This window comes from Anolis sagrei, chromosome 6 (genome assembly GCF_037176765.1).
Source record: "Anolis sagrei isolate rAnoSag1 chromosome 6, rAnoSag1.mat, whole genome shotgun sequence".
NCBI lineage: Eukaryota > Metazoa > Chordata > Lepidosauria > Squamata > Dactyloidae > Anolis > Anolis sagrei.
In genome coordinates this window covers 91559210-91575279 of record NC_090026.1, presented here as the reverse complement: position 1 = coordinate 91575279, position 16070 = coordinate 91559210, and the positions used below count along the sequence as shown (strand labels likewise).

Here is a 16070-nt window from a genome sequence, read left to right as displayed (position 1 = left end):
GCATCCTAGTCTCCAGGGCAGCAGAAAACAAGCTTGCTCCCTCCTCCTTATGACTTCCCTCACATATTTAAACATGGCCCTCATCATGTCTCCTCTCAGCCTTCTGTTCTGAAGGCTAAACATGCCCAGCTCTTTAAGCTGCTCCTCATAGGGCTTGTTCTCCAGACCCTTGATCATTTTAGTCACCCTTCTGTGGACACATTGTGGTTTTGGACTATTGAGTTTTCTGTAGTGTTTGAGAGGAACACGTCCTTAACAATAGAAGCAAACAAACAAAAGAAAACTAGACAACATGTCCATCATTCCACAATAGACCCCATGGTCAAGTCAAGCTTGGAGACGTTCTTGAAACTGTAGTCCCAAAATAAAGTTTCCAAAATGTGTCAGAATATTCGTATTCATCCTGTGTATATGCAGGATAAATTCTTATTTTCTAGAAGTTAAGAATTTTGAATATGAATCAGACTACTCGTTATTTCTCAGCTAGGAAACTCTCAAGCAAATCTCTGGCATGATACATACTGTGCCTCCTTTGGACTTGGGAATGTGCTGTTATCATTCATGGATATCAAGCAATTATTAAAACCACATTAATGGATGTAAATAGCTGGCAATGAACTGGGAAGAGTTTGCTTCCATCCCATGTTCCTGAAGCTCTTGTTCTTAAGCCAGAGATAAGCTCGACTTGTTAAGTGAGAAAAAGAAAAAAGAAAAAGAAAAACACAGTTTAAACACTACAGAAGTTTTGCTGGCCTCAGCAGAGCTCCTTTTATTTGAACAGCATGGCACTTGTTTCAAAAACGCCTCCGCTGTTGGCTTTGCCATCTCGATAATTAATCTCTCAGGCATGGAGGCTGCAAATTTGGAAAGCGAGCTGATCTCACGTGTCTTTGAGCTGCAGGCATTTCCCATGTGATGTTAGGAGCAGAATCCAAACATGTTTTCAAACTAGGAAAAATAAAAGAAAAAAGTGTTTGCTTCGCCTAAACACTCTACCTTGTTTATGATTCTGACATAGCTGCAATACATTTGAACAACTTTGTTTCTACATGGTGAAAAACAAAAGGTGGCGTGGTATCCATTCGCTCTCCTGAAAGAACTGTTGTATAGCATTAACTTAGATTTAGATATAATTTAATTCTCATAGGTGTACTGTGTGCCTTCAAGTGTTTTTGACAAAGGTGATCCTATCATAGGGTTTTCTTGGCAATATTTGCTCAGAAGGGGTCCACGGATGGATCTACACTACCATGTTATTGGAGTCCCCGGTGGTGCAGTGGGTTAAACCCCTGTGCCAGCAGGACTGAAGACCAACAGGTTGCAGGTTCGAATCCGCGGAGAGTGTGGATGAGCTCCCTCTATCAGCTCCAGCTCATCATGCGGGGACATGAGAGAAGCCTCCCACAAGGATGATAAAACATCAAAACATCCGGGAGTCCCCTGGGCAACGTCCTTGCAGATGGCCAATTCTCTCACACCAGAAGCGACTTGCAGTTTCTCAAGTCACTCCTGACATGACCAAAAAAACCCAACAAAAACATGTTATTTATTTATTTATTTACTCACTCTATTTCTGCCCTGCTCTACTCAACCCGAAGGGGACTCAGAGTGGCTTACAAAAATGCCTGCGAGTGGAGTAGGAGCAAGAACAGGGCCTCCCTGGCTGATCTTAACAGTCTGCCCTGTTTATAGGGTGAAATACATTTAGTCAGGTGAGTTGGGCCAGAATCCAGTTTCTGAAGAATGGAAAGTGAAGGAATCAGAATAAGATGGAATCAGGCTGGACCTGCACTGCAACATAATCTGGTTCAAAGCAGATAATATGGGATGAGAAACTGGATTATATGGCAGTGTAGATGGGTCCTTAGAAAAGCAGCTATGAAAGATCTAAGTGAGATAATGAAGTATAAAGAGATATCATTGAAAATTTAAGATTGCCCAGAGACCATTGCATTTACAATTTCTATGTGTGGTTGTGAAAACTAGATTGAGAAGAAAACTGATAGGAAGAAAATCATGTGATTCTGGAAAAGGGTTTTACAAATACAATACTGTTAAAACTGAAATAGAAAAGAAAAAAAAGGGGGGGGGGGGTCCTAGAGGAAATCAAGCCTGAATTATCCTTAGAAGCCAAAATGACACAACTGAGACTGTTGTTCTTTGACCGTATCACAAGAAGACAGGACTCTCTAAAAAGGACAACAATCCCCAATGAAGCAGAAGACAGAGAGAAACGAAAAAAGCAGACAAGCCTGTCTCACCAACTTTCCCCCAACATCTTAAGTCTGGCCGAGATGCATCTTGATCTCTGTGAGGATCAGAATATTAGGCTAACTTTATTTGGTAATTTCATTTCACATATTTGTGTGTGTGTGTGTTGTTAAATGTTTGTAGGAACCTCGTCTACTTCAGTAAATGATGTACAGTCTTGCTTATCCGACCTTTACTTATCCGACATTCCGTCTTATCTGACGCTCTTATCTGATGCCACCCTTTTCCTTCAGCATTTCCCCTTCAATTAAAAGGGTGTACCCCAACTCTCTCTCCATTCTCAATAAGTGAAAAAATGCAAGACAGCAAGGAGGAGGAGGGATGAAAGGGGGAAAAGAGGCAGGACCAGAAGTGTAAGCATCCTCCCTCCTTCCCTCTGTGATTTCCATGCTCCTCTTCCGCATCCAGGCACTTCCTGCTGGACTGCTCTAGCCCTGAGGCATTGCCTTACCTTAACCCTTTGAGTCTCTGCTGTTAGTATTCTAGGTGTCCAGTGCCGCGTCAGATGGGTAACAGTAGGAGACTCTGTATTATCCGACATTTTTGCTTATCCGATGTTCTGCCAATCTGTTTATGTTGGATAAGCGAGACTCTACTGTATACTTTTATCTAGGAATTGGGTGTGGGAACTCACCCTCTGAGAGGGAATAAAATGTTGCCGTTGGAATCAGAAATTGTCACTGCATAGTCTGGAATGACAGAAATGTCATCTGGTCACTTTTAATTTAAAAAGTGAAAATAAAGCAAAACAAAACAAAAACACAAAGAACTACACTGATGTTGGCCATCAGTACATTTCCTGTTTGGAGGAGCCATTCTCTCTCTCTCTCTCTCTCAGTAATGTTTGTGGCATTTAAAATCCCCATTTTAAGATATGTTTTGAGGGTGCTCATGAGAATACAAATGGGTTTACTGATGCATGGGAGAGAACAGTTACTTCAATCAGAAAGCAGCATGCAGTTGTAGGTCTAACTCCAATTGGCAATCCCAATGAGCACAGATTCATTGCATTAATGGAACTTGTATAAATGTTTACTCAGCTAGTTCTCATTGATTCAGTAGATCGGCAATTGGATTTAGGCCACAGCCTCTGGATAGTTAGTTTCCAATGTCTGGGGTGGATTTTGACAGAAACACTGACTTCTTGAAGTTTAATAAAATGTATATTTTTGGCTTTGTTCCAAGATGTCTTCATTTCAAGATTCTTTTCAAAATGCTGAGTATCAGCAGTACATTAGTTATCACATCTGGTTACAGGATACTTTGGAGTCATTCATCATTCCTACCTATAAAAGTGAGTTGTTGCTTGTAAACCAGCCAAATCAGAGGAAAGTTAAGTGAGAAAGCAGCTTACATAATGATCTTTAGTTTCCTGTTAATGTGAATTACAGCCATTTACTGCAAGCACATTGGAGTTTTTTTCTTTTATTTTTTCCAAAGTGATGGGTAATATCAAAAAGTTAAAAGTACATATTAAATATCCAAACAGGTAATAAAACTATATCTACAGCATTATTCTGACAGCATGGAAAATTAAGATAAACTTAACACAATTCCATCGCATGAGAAAGTTCAAAGCTTGCAAAAAGAAAACAATATAAAGCTTGCCTAACTGAATCAAAGCTCAGATTCAGTGAATGTGAAACAGCAATGAGTTCAAACAACCCAGATCTACAACCTCAAATGCCCTATTAATTGTCAAAGAAAACTGAAGAAAGCAAGCCATATACCTTAATGTATTGTGATTTATTTAATGGATTCTCACTCTATCTCTTCCTTTAATTGTTCAAGTAACTGTCATAAAGATTATTGGCGGGGGGTGGGGGGTGGGGTGGGGGAGGATGGGGACGCCGACGATACATTCACCATAATTTTTTTTAAAGAGTACATGAGTTGTCACTTTCTGCTTCTTCACTTTCAATTCCTTTAGCTCAAAAACAATTGAACTCGGGGATTTAGGAAAAAAGGTTTCAGAGCCATTCTTTAATTAGGACTAAGTGACAACCAAACAAAATGGTTATTCATCACCTTCAGTGATACAGTATATCAGTTGCTGGGAAATGCAAAGTGTAAGATGTGGCGGCATTTGTATCCTAATAGTGTGCTGCCACGAAAGAACTGGTAGGCCACTTTGTGAAGAGAATAGATCGGACTTTCTGAAACTGTGCTCCTCCAGGCATTTTGGACTTCACCTTCCCCAATTCCTAATAGCTGGTAAGCCGGCTAGGATTTCTGGGAGCTGAAGCCCAAAACATCTAAGGGAACACAGTTTTGGAAACACTTATAAATGCACAGTCCCTTGTCCGCCAGATAGTACTCTGTACTTCTTCCAATCTCCTGGCCCTATACAATGTTGTTTTGCACTATCCCATACTCAGTCTTTTTATAGCCTGATAATGCCCATCTTATTGGTTTTTTGTTTGTGTGTTGTTTGAGTGAGTTTTTATTAATTATAAGCCAAATGTGATGTTATTAATTGTTAATTGTTGTATTTCATCGTTCTACTTTCACTTGACTTAGCCGATGGTTTGTTGACTGAAATAAAGGCTACTGACTGACTGACTGATAATGCCCATCTTATTGGTTTTTTGTTTGTGTGTTGTTTGAGTGAGTTTTAAGGTTGTTGTTTTATACCCTTATGTTTTATTTGGTGGTTTTTCATCTGATTGTTCTGCTTTGCTATGTTTTATTTTAACTGTATTCTTTATTTTTAATGGACTGTTTTGCTTTGATGTTTCGTGGACACTTTCTCCCATGTGTAAGCCGCCCCAAGTCCTTTCCAGGGGATGGAGGCAAGGTACAAAAATAAAAGTTAATGTAATAGATGTTTATCTACCACAGGAGGGCTTTTCCTATGTTACTGCATACACCCATGAGCCTTCAGCAGTGACAGATGCTCCCTGGCAATCTGAGCAATCTGAGGAAAATACAGCAGAATCAGCCAGCAAGGCTCAAGCTTTAGAACTCAAGCTTTAGAACTCAGCACTTTTATTGCTCCCATGGTACTGTTTCATGATGTTATGTTTTATTATGATATGTTTCTATTTGATTGTGTTTTGTTTTTATTTTATTGCATTACGTTTTAACTCTGTGCTTGTCCCTTGGTAAGCCGCCCTGAGTCCCTTTGGGGAGATGAAGGCGAGGTATAAAAACAAAGTTATTATTAGAACGTAAAAGGGAGCCTGCAGAGTCTCACAGGTCCACAAGATTAGCAGAGAAACAAGTTCTCAACAAGCAAAAGCTGAGATCTTAGGATAAAAGACTCAGTATGAAGACTTCTGGTATTGCGATTCCCTGACTGAACCCAGACTCTGCTACTCTTAGGTGTTTGGCTTTTTGGACTTTGGCGATTGTTTACTTAGGCGATCCCTCATTGGACGAGTAGGATAGTCTTCCATGATCAGTATTCCTGTGGATCTGTAGGTGGCTGTAGAGCCCTATTCTTGATTTGCATCTTCTCCTGCAGTGAGGGCATTGGTTTCCAGGTGGAAGGCGGTCTCGATCGGGGTTGGCTTGACGCGCCTTCCTCCTGGTGACTGTTTATTCCAGACCTGATCCTGTAGTTCTCTAATTTGAATCTGGGAATTGAATTTAAGACTTTATCGGATGGTTTTAGGACTCTGTTTCCACATCCTTTGGAAATGGAGTCCCACAGAAGCCACATGGAGGCTATTACATGATGTAAGGGAACTTCTGGTGGGACTCTGTGGGGTTCTATTTCTGCAGTGCATGGAAATGAAATCCTACACCAGTAAAAGCCCAGTAAAGACAGGCATCCAACAAAATGGGGAAAATGGAAGGGATTAGGGTAAGATGGTTCCCTCTGCTCCCCAACCTCCCCACACACATAGGATGAAGTCTTTAGACTACGGCTTTGGACTATCCTTGATTCCCCTCTGGAATGAGGAAGGCTGGATATAAATATAGTAAATAAATATATACCGACCTTGGTTTTGTTTGCACAAACTTCTGGCATTTCCTTCTGGGCTGTGTCTCTGATAATCCTGCACAATCATGACAGCAGTCACCTTTTTGGTACTCTGTGGTGATCCTCAACTACCCTATAAGAGGAAAGAAGAAGCTAGATGGGAAAATCAACATAGGTTGTATTCAGAACTTCACCCATCCATATAGATTCCTGTGGAAGTGATTGTTGATGGACTATGTTTCCCTGCAATTATATATTGAGAACATTTAAGATGCTCATCAGCAATGCACTCAATGGAGCTTACAATAAAATAACAAAATTACACTTCTAAGAACAATAAATCATTAAAAACTACAGTAAACTGTGACATAGGACACTGGTTAAATAAGACAAGCTGTCAACATAATCCAACAAACACTTCAAAGACCTAAGCAAATAGACAGGCTTTCACCTGCCACAGAAAAAAGGATGCTGTCAGGCACTGTTCTCACTTGTTTAAAGAGTTAGAGAGAGGATGTGCCAGAACAGAGAAAGCATCATGTGTGCTGCCATTCACCTTCTTTGCTTCCAAAGGTGGCAGAACCCCACAAAAGGCATAAGAGTTTATCTTAATGTCCATTTAGAACCATGTGAGAACAGACATTCACATAGCCTGTGTGAAAACCATAGTGCTGCACATATCTGCGAGCCATATAGCTACTCACTCTGTGGTGAGCAGGATGCCTTTAAGCCATTTCTACATCTCAAACATTTCATTTCATACTACAATAGTGGAGGAGATTAGGAAAATCCTAGTTCAGGGTAAGGAAACTAGGCAACTATTTGGAGATATAAACGAACAAAATATTTTGCCTGTTCAGGGATATGAGCAACTCACAATCTATGGGCCACAAATATTTAGACTCCCACTACCTATCCCTTAAGTAATTCCCATGCAGTAGTGATGGTGGTGGTTTTGCATGTCAGTAGGGTAGTCAGTTGGATAGTATTAAAGTTAGGATCCTTTATGCCATTGTATTTTCTGATATCAGTCTCTTGATAGCAGCCGTGGTAGCACAATGAGTTAAACCCTTGTGCCAGCTGAACTGCTGATCTGAAGACCTGAAGGTCAGTGGTTCGAATCCCCAAGACAGGATGAGCTCCTGTCTGTCAGCCTAAGCTTCCCATGTGGGGACATGAGAGAGAAACAGGATGATAACACATCTGAGTGTCCTCTGGGCAACGTCCTTGCAGATGGCAAATCTCTCACACCAGAAGCAGCTTGCAGTATATTCTCAAGTTACTTCTGACACAATTTTAAAAAGTCTGTTAATGATGAGAAATGAGGTTTCACTATTTATTTTTTATTTATTTACTGTATTTATATACCGCCCTTCTCAACCCGCAGGCAACTCAAGGCGACTAGGGATGTAAGTGGCAATACTCCTACAGCAGGCAGAAAGCTTTGGATATTATTCAGTTTTACATAAAAAGACAAGTCATTCAAAGAATTACATCCCTACTAGACATACACATAGACATTGTACTTACTTAGGTGATCCCGCATAGCCTGAGGATGATGGCCCTCCAAGTACGGTGTTTTGCCGGTGAGTCCGTAGATGGCTGTGGAGCTCTATTCTCCTCTTCGAATTCTTCAGCACTGCTGGTCACAGCTGACCTCTAGTTAGAGGGCTCGAGGGCCAGGGCTTCCCAGTTCTCGGTGTCTATGCCACAGTTTTTTTAAGATTGCCTATAAGCCCATCTTTAAATATCTTTTCCTGTTTACCAACATTATGTTTCCCATTCTTGAGTTCAGGGTATAGCAACTGCTTTGGAAGATGGTGCTCGGGCATTCAGAGAATGTGGCCAGTCTAGCGGAGTTGATAGTGTAGGAGCATTGCTTCAATACTGGTGGTCTTTGCTTCTTCCAGCATGCAGACATTTGTCCACCTGTCTTCCCAAGAGATTGGCAGGATTTTTCAGAGGCAACGCTGATGGGATCATTCCAGGAGCTGAGTGTGACATCTGTAGACAGTCCACGTCTACAATCAATCAGAGTTACATCCCTAATATACATACATGTAGACATTGATACACAAACAGTGATGGAGTGTGTGTATGGTACATGTGGCAATGCTTGCAGGGATATGGGTGGATCCATTGCCACAAGGGTGGTGAATCCAAGCTCAGTTTTATAGCCACTCCTTGTCCAAGAATTCTCCCAAACTAGGGTGTAGTACCAGCAAAGGGAAGAGTTGATGTAAAATTGAGCATGAATTCACTGTCCTGACACCAATGGATCCAGTTTATAGCCAGAACATCTGAAAGGGCACGTTTTCACACATAAACATGCCCAAAATATGACATTTTGAGAGGAGGCCTTGTTGCATTTCCCACACCTTGCAAAGTGAGGATGATATGTTTAGGAACACTCCAACTGTCGAATCCTTGAGTAAAGAGTTTGGCTATCTTCATCTCCTTTGAGATTCTGCTGAGCAGTCAAAGCAGTGTGCTTGGTTTTTAATGCTTGAAACTGCTCTGTTTTAACAATTTAAAATTATATTTTAGAACTTTTTTGTAAAAAAGTAAGAGTATTTTAATATGTTTTTAAAACAATTTCTTTGTGCTTTTTTTTAATTTTTTTAATTGTTTATTGATACAGAAATACCTTAAATCAATACAATCTGAAGCCTGCCCCTGGATAAATGAATGAATGGGTATGAACGATATGTGTGTGTTTGTATGTCTCTGGTGTGTGTGTGTGTGGGGGGGGGGGGGGGGGAGAAAGCCATGAAGATTTACAGTCCTTGAAGGTGCTAATCCACCTCCAATCCGCAATAGTTGCTCAGCCCTACCATATTTTTCTAATCTGTGGGTATTTCTCCCCACTTTCCCATCCCCCAGTTAGAATCCTCCATCCAGAAACTAGCTATTTCAAATTGGTTCTTAACAGACTTCGTCTTCAAACAAGCCAGATTTGGCAGCAGTGATGGTCCCAAGTCCGTGCCCATCTATCTGCACCTTTCCACATGGCATTCTATGGGCCTTCCCTCCAGATATGATGCATTTTCTAAGCACAACTTGGAAAGAATGGTCCAAAATGTATATTCCTATGGAAATATATTGGGAAACTGTCCTTAAACAAACAAATGAGCCACTTTAAAATATTACAGCTATAAATGACCATGACAGTAGCACTGCGCATATAATAAAAATAACTACTGAAGAGAAGCTGCTGAATTACTGTAGTAATAAACCAGATGTGATTATTATCATTTAACACGGTCATTGAATACCATGAATCCCTGAAGCCATTAAAATATTTATGATTAAACATTTGCTATTCCTTATAACAGAACATATCGCCTGGTACTAAAATCAGTTAAAGTATTATTTTGGTGGATATATACTAGCGCTGTCTGTAATATAGGTCAGCTGAAGCCAATGAACCACTTGGAAAGGAGAACAAATAGTTTAGCAGAATGTGATGTGTGTTCATGTGTTGGGAAAAGAACTGTTTTAAAGATTAAATTGCTCTTACAGTGACTGTATTGTATACAGATCAAAGAGAGAAAATATCACAGTTTCTCATTTAATTTGTTCAGTTCTAAAAAAAAGTACAACGAGTAAAAGATATGTTTAATTCTCCAAGGAGAAATATATTTGCAATTGGAAGTGATAATATCCTTCCAGAGCAAGGTTAGTTCCTTTTTAAAATTATTTACTGGTTAGAGTTTCAAGGCCCTCCAAAGTAGTTAGCAACTGTCATAGTTAAAACTTTGAAATGTAACTTATGCATATCAGAAATAACTATGTTATACACACACGCGCGCGAATACTACAAACCGCTGGCTTATTGTAGAAACACATCCTCTTCCAATCCACCTTTAACTAACAGGCCAGCATTTTAGCCACTCGGAATTTATCCCATGAAGGAAGCAAATTGGTATTGGTATATGATGGCATTGCTGCTCTATCTCCTCCTTGCAATAAATCCATCCCATTACTGATGGGCAAATCCCATCAAGAGCTGCACATTGTGCCATGTTCCTGTTACCAATCTGGTGCGATGAATTGCACTCTTTGTGATTGGCTCATTAAAATGTCCTTTTTTGGAGTTTAGTTTGCATTTTCTAACTTGACACTTTTTAGATGAACAGAAAGCCTACAGTTTGCTTGCTGGCAGAAGATAGTGGGATTTATAGTGCAACACATCTGTAAGATGCTACTTTAGAGAGAAGCCATCACAAAGAACGTGTTGCAGTCTGACAAGCATCGGAGGATTTTTCTGAATGTTCAGCGGATGAGTCAGCTGGGGATGATGGGTTTCAAAGTGAAGAGTCTGTGAGTGATTGGAGGGAATTGCAGGTAGACTAGGTTGATGTTTTGGTTTCTTCAGTTTGTTCCTAGGCTACAGGGGAAAATGAAAGCACCCGTTCCCTTGAGAAAAGGCCTTGGGAAGACAAGGAGTTTTCAAGGGAGAATAGATTAGACCTGAGAATGCAAGGTGTGAAAGCTAACAAACTAGATCTTCTCAGAGTCTCTGAGAAAAGGCCTGGAGATCCAGATGTGTGAGGCATGATGTCATGGGTGGCTTGGAGGGCTTAAATTAAGTGCCTTTCTTTCAGGCCTTTCAGAGGAGGCAACATTGCTAAAGGAGATCGGGCTCCTGTTCATGAGCCCAAGTTCTTGGTTCATGTATTGTCAAGATTCCTGTTTCAGGTTTCTGTTTAAGGCTGTATTTCTTTGAAGAATTTACTTTGGGGAAGTTCTTGTTTTCATGCTCATGGATATACCTTTGGATTAATTCTGTGGATTTGGATTCCTTGGTTTTGTGTTTCCTGGCATTTTTGGATTACTGTTATTGAACTATGGCTTCTTTTGAGAATTGCACTTTCTATTTTACTGACCCTTTTGGATTTGCCCTTTTTCCTTTTTATATACTTAATAAACATTATTTTATTGGATTACTGGACTCTGGTGTGGTGTTGGATAAAAGGGTATTCCAGTGTTAGAGTGTAACAGCATAGGATCTCCCAATTCTGTCCCAATAAGTCTTGCCAGAGATCTGTCACACCTCTTTTTTTCTTTCCACCTCCACTCATCATGCATACCTTTCACTCACTCTTTAAACCTTTGGCAGGCATCATGACACTCACCAACACACATTTTGGTGCCTCAAGTGTTAGACCTTTTTCTAAATATGTTTGACCTGCTGATTCCAAAAATGACACCAGTTTCTCCCTATCAACTCTAGTTTTTGAGTTACAGAACATATGTCATATACCAGTTCCATCTGCTCACTTATAACAAATCATGATAACCATATCCAAGAAACTCGAGCTGATGTGGTCTATCCAATGCAATTTTCTGATTCAACACCCTAAATAACCCCAGGAACAGGTCTCAAAACCAAGACATGAAGAAAAATTTTGGTTAGACTGTGATAAGTTTTCATGCAATATCTATATTACAATGCCCACTTTTCTCTTGTTGATATTATAAATATCCACTTCAGTGCACAAAACATAGATTGTAGTTAGAAATCTGGTGTATAACACTAGGATAGGGTTTTCCCATACCTGTATTAAATGGGGATAAAGATTGTGTTGATTATAGGACAGTAAATCCAACTGCTTTATTAATAAGACTACATTCTGGGTAATATTTTCAGGGTAATTTGGGACACTCAATCTAGAATCCACACATATTATTGATTTTCATGGCATCAAACGTCTGGAGTTACAACAGGAAATAAGCTATTAAGTGATAAACAAGGAAACATGGATGCAATTACTTTCATGCTGTAATTTTATTCACTCCCGTTGTGGAAAATGAAGAGAAAACACTGACCATCTTGGGCCTGAATGCAAACTGTACAATCTATTATATTAGACAAAGTCAAAAGCAATGTGAAAGATCTTGAATCTATTCAAGGCATGAACCTCATTACAGACTTAGCAAATTAAAACACAAATAGGATTAGAAAAGAATAATGTAACAATCTCCCACTATGGTCCCTGGAGCATTAAGTCATAAATTGGGTTTGCATTAAATTGCTCCTGCGGTATTGAATTCAGAGAAAGAGCTATAGTCTGGAGATAAACCATGCTGAGCCGCACACCAACTTGGATAGACTTTGCATTTTTTGTTCAGCCATGGCACAAATTTGTTAGGATCTTAAGGAGACGTGAGCCAGAAATTGTGTTTGGGTATCTTGATTAGAAAACTTAATACAAGAATCATTTAGCAGCCCTGGCCTGCAGAAAGGATCTTAGACAAAAGCTCAGCAGGACTGAAATACAGCCTTAGAAATGTCTTTCCCATAAAAATGTTCAGGGAAAAGGACTCAATTTAAAACAGTAGCTAATATTAGAAATTAACATTAACACTTGGTAGGTTTGTACACAAATATTTGCTCCAAATACAATAGGGCCATGCATTATCTGTTCTGGGATGCTTCACATAATATGATTTTCAAATTCTTATTTGAAACAAAGACTGTCTAGAGCAGTGGTTCTCAACCTGTGAGTCCCCAGGTGTTTGGGCCTACAACTCCCAGAAGTCCCAGCCAGTTTACCAGCTGTTAGGATTTCTGGGAATTGAAAGCCCAAACATCTGGGGACCCACAGGTTGAGAACCACTTGTCTAGAGCTTTTGACTGATTCATACTATAGAATCACTCTGGAGGACTTAGAACTGATTTGTCCTAGGCTTTCAGTGCAATTTTATGATCAACTTTTATGATCAACCACAAATGGAACTTCTAAACAGAAAAGGGGCCATAGAGTTGCATTGGAGGCTTAGAGAAAACACCTCTCAATGTCCTCTGTAGCAATTCTACAGTATCCAATGCTCTTTGTATATAAATGAAACCATGTTCAATGAGCTCATGTAATAAACAAATTTACATTAATTTGACTTTTCTCCCCAGTGGAGAAATATACATATGATAAGTAATTCTCTTTTTTAAAAATTGTGTTGGTTCACAAGCTCACTGATTGTTTTAATTTGAATTATATGAACAAATGAAATAGTAAGTACTGTACTTAGCTCTCCACGTTTGCAGATTTGACTTTCACGATTTAATTATTTGTAGACTGGATTAAAATTAAGAATCGCAACATCCCCCAGTGTGAGATGTTGAATATAGAGGAATGCTGAAGGACCTAGAGATTCCTAGAGAGAATACTCTTTAGCAATCTCTAGATCTTCCAGTACGATTCCATGGTCAACCTCTGGTGGCAGTTCTCTCGGGTAAAAAATAATAATTGATGGTGGCGCAGTGGGTTAAAGCACTGAGCTGCTGAGCTTGTTGATCGAAAGGTCGCAGGTTCGATTCCGGGGAGTGGCATGAGCTTCCGCTGTAAGCCCTAGCTTCTGCCAACCTAGCAGTTCGAAAACATGCAAATGTGAGTAGATCAATAGGTACCGCTCCGGCGGGAAGGTAACGGCGCTCCATGCAGTCATGCCGGCCACATGACCTTGGAAGTGTCTACGGACAATGCTGGCTCTTCGGCTTAGAAATGGAGATGAGCACCACACCCCAGAGTCAGACATGACTGGACTTAATGTCAGGGGACTACCTTTACCTTTACCTATTTCACTTTTCACTTTAAAAATAATTGTGAAGGCTGACTGTATCTTTAATTGTACTAGTGTTTATTTAATATTTAATTGTACTTACATTGTTTATATGTTTTAACTGTTTTATAGTGTGCTATGGCTTGTTTTATTGCTGTTTTATGATGCAGCATTGAATTTTTGCTGGAGTTTGTAAGCCACTTTGAGTCCCCTGTGGGTAAGGAAGGTGGGATATTATTATTATTATTATTATTATTATTATTATTATTAATGTGATTTTCTGACATTGTATATTTCTGCCGATTCTGTGATTGTTTGTTTGTACTTTGATTCTGTACCCCACTTGTCAATGGATGGCCAGAATGAGCAGCATCCACTGGGGCACTTTTTATCCTGGGTGTCATCTAAACCAGTATAGACTTTGTTTTGTTTCTCCATAGTGCTAATGGGTTAAGTGCTCTTAGTTCCACTCCGCAGCTAAGACCTCTCTGATAAAATCACGATCTGTCAGTTGCAAAAGGCCACCTTACTTGAATCTGAGTGCATCATTCAAAAATACATCACACAGTCCTAAATGCTTGGGAAGTGTTCGACTTGTGATTTTGTGATACGAAATCCAGCATATATATCTCATTTGCTGTTACATACCATGTTTTGGTGTCAGAATAATAATAATAATAATAATAATAATAATAATAATAATAATAATACATTGTACTAGTATTGCAATAATATTATAAATATTATTAAATATTTAATTGCACTTACTTTAATAATAAATAATAATATCTTTAGTTATATCCTGCCCCATCTCCCTAGAGGGACTCGGGGCGGCTTACAAAACAGCAGCAATGCAAACAGGATAACATAAAATATAAAAATACAACAATAACCCAGTCAATATAAGGTACACTAAAAAATCCCAGGTCAAAAGATAGCATTTTATTCAGGTTTTTTCCACTTTCTTGGTGGGTCTTGCACCCCTAAAACCAATGGATGTTTGGAGGCGGACATTTATATTATACTGTCATAATTTGCAACCCTAAACTGTAGTTTTCTTACCTTGTGTGAAAATCCTGTGTTGTTTCCTCAATGTGCCTCATGTAATAGGAGCACCTTGTCTGACATGAGGATATCTTACCTAGCTGGCAGTTCCCCCATGAGCAACCTTTTAACTTTTCCCCTCATTTTCTTAAGAAGCACGCATTAGACACATTAAGGACTACAACAACAAAATCATTAAGCACGGCAACATTCTCCTAGGAGGCAACCTTATCCTTTAATCAAGTTATGGAAAATTCATTCCTCTCCTTGCCATTTATCTTCTTTGTTTATGCCCACACCAAGTGACCTACTTCTTAACACTAAAAGTAATAACAGGAAAAACAGCACAAGGCTCTCCATTATTTATGGATTTAGGTACCATTTATTTTGTCTTATTGGAAATTAAATAATCAAACTCATTCATTCTAATTAAAGCGAACATGTGCTAATTATCTAGCAGTTCCATCACGCAGCACACTCCTGTTGGCTTCAGAAGGCGATATGCATTTTGCCATTGGGTTTCAAAGAAAGGAAATGGGATTATTGTGGTTTTGTTTAATTCTCTGTTTGTATGCAGCTGATTATTTTAGATTAAAAGGCAGAAGAGTGAATTAAAATTAGTGATACCTTGGGACTCTGGACTTGAATTGCTCATTAATTGGAGAAAAATCCCTTTAATATCTTCTGAAAATCAACTCTATAACATGCATGAATGTGCTTTAAATTCAGACATGGCTATAGGTTTTTCTAAAAGAATAGTACAGTATAATTCCCATATCTACAGCAGATACATCCCTGGAAATAGGAAACTATGGATAAATGCCAGTCCTATTGAAATGAATAGCTCCGGCTGAAAGTTACCATAGAGTTGCATTAAAGGTCATAGGGCAGTTCCAGACAGGACAAAATCACGGGTTTTAAAAGGAGCAGAAAATCCCGGAACTTCAGAAGAGGTCCACGTACAGATCTGTTGGTCCCAGGATTTCTGCCTCCATTGTCCAGACTTGATGCTTTGTTGTGAGATTTAGAGGCTTCTAAGATGGCCACTGTGGGACATCCACTGGAAACTTTGGTGGGGTTTTTTTTTTAAAAAAAACCTCAAGATGCAGAGAATCACTGCAGTGAATTACTGCAAAACTTCCATTCTTTGTCCCGGCCAGAGAAAATGTGCCCTCCAGATGTTTCATGAAGTATCTGCCACACAAAGTTTAGGGAGTAGGATCACTTCTGCCCAAGTCAGCACTGCACAATGAAACAGGAACGT

At 39.4% G+C, this 16070-nt stretch overlaps 1 long non-coding RNA gene across 1 annotated transcript; it reads right to left on the bottom strand.

Moving 5' to 3' along the window:
* Positions 1-743: 743 nt before the first annotated feature.
* On the bottom strand, positions 744-6347 carry LOC137097276 (uncharacterized). The gene is made up of 2 exons (XR_010910108.1): positions 6218-6347; positions 744-948 (listed from the first exon to the last, which is right to left on the bottom strand). It is a non-coding gene; the product is annotated as an uncharacterized lncRNA (long non-coding RNA).
* Between the last annotated feature and the right edge of the window lie 9723 nt (positions 6348-16070).